Genomic DNA, 5,558 nt, shown 5'->3' on the forward strand with positions numbered 1-5,558 from the left:
AAACAAATTATGACAGACTAGTTGGCGTCGGCGTTGGCGTTGCCTCGGAGCGTCCATATGTGCTCCACCAGATCATCTTGTAGCTGCTGATGCATTGTAGAGTCTCGAATCTCCTGGCGCATAGCAATGAAGGCGGCCCATGATGGAGGCACCTGGTGATTAGGCTGTGCAAGAGGACCCTCTCTCTCGTATGGTGCTTGTTGCTCAGCCAGAGGAACCGGATGTTTTCGCTCATTTTCAATAATCATATTGTGTAGGCACACATAACAGTTCATCACCTCCCACATCTGATCTTTGGACCAACTCATAGCGGGGAACCGGACGACAGCAAATCTCTGCTGGAGGACACCAAATGCATGCTCCACGTCTTTTCGGCAAGCTTCTTGTTTCCTCACAAACACGCAAAGTTTGGGGGTGCTAGGTTTCGAGATAGTCTTCACAAATGTTGCCCACTTTGGATAGATACCGTATGCAAGGTAGTATCCTTTGTTGTAGTGCCGACCATTGATCACATAGTTCACCGGGGGAGCATGACCCTCAACAAGCTTGGAAAAGATCGGGGAGCAGTTTAGGACGTTGATATCATTGTTGGATCCAGGCATAGCAAAGAAAGAGTGCCAAATCCAGAGATCATGGGTAGCCACTGCTTCAAGTATCACAGTGCAGCCGTTTTTGTGACCCTTGTACATTCGCTGCCACGCAAACGGACAGTTCTTCCATTTCCAATGCATGCAGTCAATGCTTCCAAGCATCCCTGGAAAACCCCTAGCTTCATTTGTTGCAAGGATCCTCTGAGTGTCTTCGACAGTGGGTGATCTCAAGTAAAAGTCCCCGAACACTGCTATGACGGCCCTGCGGAACCGGTAGAAACAATCAAGGGCGGTGGACTCCGCCATCCGAAGATAGTCATCCGCACCATCACCGGGAGCTCCATACGCCAGCATCCTCATAGCCACTCGTGCACTTCTGCGGTGACAAAAATCCAACCAAACCGAGTGCAATCCGCCTTGCATCTGAAGTAGGGGTCAAAGTCTCGGATGGCATACACAATTTGCAGAAATAGCTTTCTGCTCATCCTGAAACGACGCCGGAAAACACTCTCACCGTGCAATGGATTGTAGGCGAAGTAGTCGGCGTACAACATGTAGTAGCCCTCCATTCGTTGTTTCGGCTTGCACTTCCGGCGACCTGGTACCGACCCACCACGTCGACCAGTTGCCAGTCCGGCGTACATGCTTGACAAGCAACCGAGGATCATCGTGTGCTCCTCGTCTTGGGCGGCGGCTGCCATCTCTTCTCGCATAAGCTCGACGAACATCTGCTCCTCCTCTTCGTCCGAGTCCATGGCCGGCGAGGCAAATGGACGAACACCTGACGGGCGTGGTCGAGGCAACCAGAGCCGCGAGCGACGAGGAGTAGGCCAAAGTCGGAAAACAGGCCGGCGGAGGAGCAGCCAGATAGGCCTTCGTCGAAAGACGGCGGAATATAGGCAGGTGGAGAAGGAGGGACGGCGGAATCTGGGCAACAAGCCGGCGGGGTGGTGCCGGCGGCGAGAGAGATACGAGGGGTGGGGGAGATTTTGAGCGAGGTGGCGGTGGGGTTCGTGTGTCGAGTCGCCGACAGATCGGGCCCTTCCCCGCTTTTCACTCGTCCGGAGTCCCCGATAGATCCCCGGGGGACCGGGGATGGCGTGGGCTTGCCGGATGGATGAAGGGCCAAATCCGGACGAAAACGAGGAACCGGGGGCGCGACTGGGCCGTTTCGCCGTCCGGATGGGAAAAACGTCGCTCGGGGGCCTCGTCGGGGAAACGAGTGGAGATGCTCTTAGGGCATCTCCAGCGGCGCGACGCATTTTAGTGTCCGCGCGCGTCCGTTTGCGTCGCACAGCGGACGCTGAAATGACCCTTTTCGTCCGCGTGTCCATTTGCGTCTGGGGTTGGCTCCAGCGGCCCGACGCATTTTTTTTCTCTTTTTCATTTCAACATACTTCCAAATATTACAAATTGGAAGATTATTTTACACAAACTAATACATAGTTTGGAACATGGTTTACACAAACTAATACATAGTTTGTACCATGGTGGACACAAATATAAATATTTTAAAAATAGAAACCAGTTGTGTTGATTTCCGTATGTTCGCTGCCAAGAAAGAACATTCGAGGGCACACCCAGTCACCCAAACTGGAAAATCCAGCGGGAGGATTGACGGTGCCCTTGTTGGTTCTACCGATGAGGCGAACAGACAGAAACCTTCCACTACTGGCTTCGTCTGGCCGTAGCCAGATTCGTTGCAAAGAAAGAACACTCTACGTTCTAACTATCGGAGTCCGACTCGGATTCGCCGGTGTGGTAGTGCCTGCGGCAGGCCGTGTCGTCGAAGACCTTTACGACCATCTCACCGTCTCCCTCGTAGAGGAAGGTGAGCTGGCAGCCGGGCTCGAGCGCCAGGTCACGGGCGAACTTACCCCACCCGGTGTGCAAGTACATCTTGCCCTGCCCGTCGAACGGGACCTCCACGGCCCAGTGGCAGAAGTTGCAGCTGGCCTCCTGTAGCTGCAAATGCGCCGGCTCGACGCCGTCGACGAACTCGGCGAACTTATCCGGGAGACGCTTGATGCCGAGCGGGTCGTCGTCGATGCGGAGGAGGAACTCGAAGCAGCTTCCCTCCACGTCGGAGGAAGACGAAGAGGGCGCAGGCGACGGCGAGCGTGGGGCCGTAGCTGCTCCACCACGGCGGCCCCTGCCCGTCCCCGGGGCCGTCCAGGGCCGCGGCCTCGACCGCCTCGCCGGCCACCGGGACCCACCATGGTCTTCCTCGCGGGGCTGGCTGCGTCGCAGGAACACCTAGGCGGCGGAACGCTGGAGCTTTGTGGCGCCTAGGGTTTCTATGGAGGGAGTGGATGAGGAAGAAGAAGGCGCGGCCCCTTTATATAGGCCGGAGGCATGCGGTGGCCGCGGGACGCGTGGCGACGCCAGTAACGTGGTTGGCGGAGGTGGGCTGTGGCCGCTCGGCAGCCGAGGCATTGCCATTAACGTGGCGCAGACTGCCGAAGCGACGCAGCGGCGCCAGTCGCAGGCGCGTTTGAGAAGACGCATCGACGCCGGGTCGCTGCCAGGCGGGCCCGACGAAACGTCCGCCGGATACGACCGGATACTTTCGGCGTCCGTGCAGTGTCCGCGGAGACGCATCCGAGGCGCATATTTGGGCCAGGTTTGCGTCTCCGCGGACGGCCCGGTCACTTTGCGTCGCCCCGCTGGCGAGGGTGCCAGACGCATTTCCGGTCACGGCGGACGAAAACGACTATTTGCGTCGCGCCGCTGGAGATGCCCTCAGGCTTGAGCATGTCTCGTGTTACGAGGGACAGGTGGGGTGGTGGGGAGGATCAAGCCATATCAAATATTTTATTTCTCTTTATCTTTCTTTTCCTTGCAAGCTGCTTTTCGTCCTGGAACCCGAGGCGCTCCTCTCCTTCCCCAGTTCTCGGTCACTAGCCATGGCTCCCGATGCGTGGCCGTGACGGCGCATGTTTGGACTGGGTGACGTAAGGTTACGAACTGAAGCTAGAGCTTTACAGAGGCGCCGGTCTGCCGGTGACTAACCACCGTGAGCCAGGCCGTGACTACACAGACGAGTTAGACCTCCTGTATCGGCGCAAGCCTCGGCGGCGTCCGCGCTCCCCCGCACAATGTCGCCGGGCTCCCGCCACCGTCGCCGCCGTCCCGGCCAGCCCTAAGCCGGCGCGTGATCTGGGCGATCCTGGCCTTGCGCTCCTTGGCGTTATGCTCCTCCAGCCGCGCGATCAGCCTCTCCGCCTCCTTCCTCGTCACCACCACCTTCACCGTCATCGCCACGGTGGTGCCGCCGCCCGCCTTCTGCTCGTTCTCGGCGACCCTGCGAGGCCGACGCGTGGCGTCCCGCGCCGCCTTCCCGCCATGCCTCCGTCCAGATGGTGCAGGCGTCGTCGTTTCCCCGGAGCGTGGAGCTGTGGCTTCATGGCGGTGGCGGATGCGCGGCACGGCGTTGCCCATGTATGCTCTGAGCTCTGTGCAAGTACTCGCGGCACGGAGTATATGGTTACGTAGTTGGGCCCCGGACCAGTGACCAGTGGGTAGTGGTGGTTATGGATGTTCACTGGTTCGTTCGAGTGAGAGGATGCGATGCGAGGTGCTTGGTGCGCGCGGTGATTTATAGCGTGAGTGCGTGGCGCCGTGGCCAGGAGCTATGGTGAGATATTTGAGACCTGTTCAAAAGGGGGATAAAAGTGACGTTTGCGCGGGGCTGACTGGAGCTGCCGAGCTGAGCGTGTTGGACCAGGCCAGAGGGCTCACTCCGTGGACGCACGGCGTTTGGGTGGCATCTACGTACGTCGTTGATCCAACTCGGTGAACGCTGGACCGTCAACGACGTGATCCTAGGGTTAGTTTCTACTCGATTTGACACACTACCAAGGTGGGCCGTTCCGTCAGTCGGTCGTCTCTAACGCGGCAGCGAAACCACTCGCGAATGGCGATGCCCCCTCCCGTCGCGCGGCGCCGCAGGCGTGCTCCTCGGAAGAGGGAGCCTCCTCCGGCGCGTCCTACTCCTCCTCTCCCGGATCCCTCTCCGGCGGCGCGTCGACGGAAGATGGTTCCCGGTTCCGCCGGGGAGCTAGCCGCCAGTGTAGGTGAGCCGCCATCATGCTCCATCTCGATCTCATCCAACTTATAATGACAATGGATCGCCGTGGGGAGGAACGTAGATCCGGCAAAAATTATTTTCGCAATCAGAAACAAATACACTGTAGATCCATTCTAACAAATCTGCATATGCCGTGGTAACCGTGCTCGGTGCTCCTTACCCTTGCATCCGCGTGTTAGGGTTCAGGGAGGGTAGAGTACGTACGTGGGGTTAGGCTGAAACTGCAAAATGGAGACCGAGCTCCAAGGAGCCCTTTACTTTCGAAAATTCAAAATCATATTTCAATGTTTCGCAAAAAAATAAGTCTGGAGGTAGACCATGATGCATCCTATATTCGCGCAAAGTCTTAGTGCCAAATAGTTTGTATTCTACCCTACACAAAAATAACAAAAGCGTGAATCCAGTACGGCGAATAATGCGCATTTCAAAACTGTAAAAAGATTTCCATATACTCCATTATTGTTGTGTAGTCCGGAATAAGAGGAATTTTGGAATGGAGATTCTGCAGGCTTCTAGGATGCATCAATCGTTGAATAACGTCCAAACTTTTTCTTAAGATGTTTTTGAAACATTGAAAATGCAGGGAATTTGGCATCGAGATTTGTCATTGCTGTGTAGCCCGGAATACAAGGAATTTCAAGCTAAGATTTTGTATGCTTGTAGGATACATTGTTGACTACAACCAAACTTTTTTTTTAGATTTTTTTTGAAACTTGTAAGTATGATTTTTAAATTTTTGAAAACAAAGTGCTCTCCTGAACTTGGCCACCATTTTTCTGACGCGGTGGATTAGGGGGAGAGGACGGCATTTTGCCCTCGGATCAAGGCTTTATGCTTTTCCTTCGTAATCTAGTTTGCTTAATTTCGGCTGGCTTCTG

The sequence above is a fragment of the Lolium rigidum genome, chromosome 6, assembly GCF_022539505.1.
Source record: "Lolium rigidum isolate FL_2022 chromosome 6, APGP_CSIRO_Lrig_0.1, whole genome shotgun sequence".
Classification (NCBI taxonomy): domain Eukaryota; kingdom Viridiplantae; phylum Streptophyta; class Magnoliopsida; order Poales; family Poaceae; genus Lolium; species Lolium rigidum.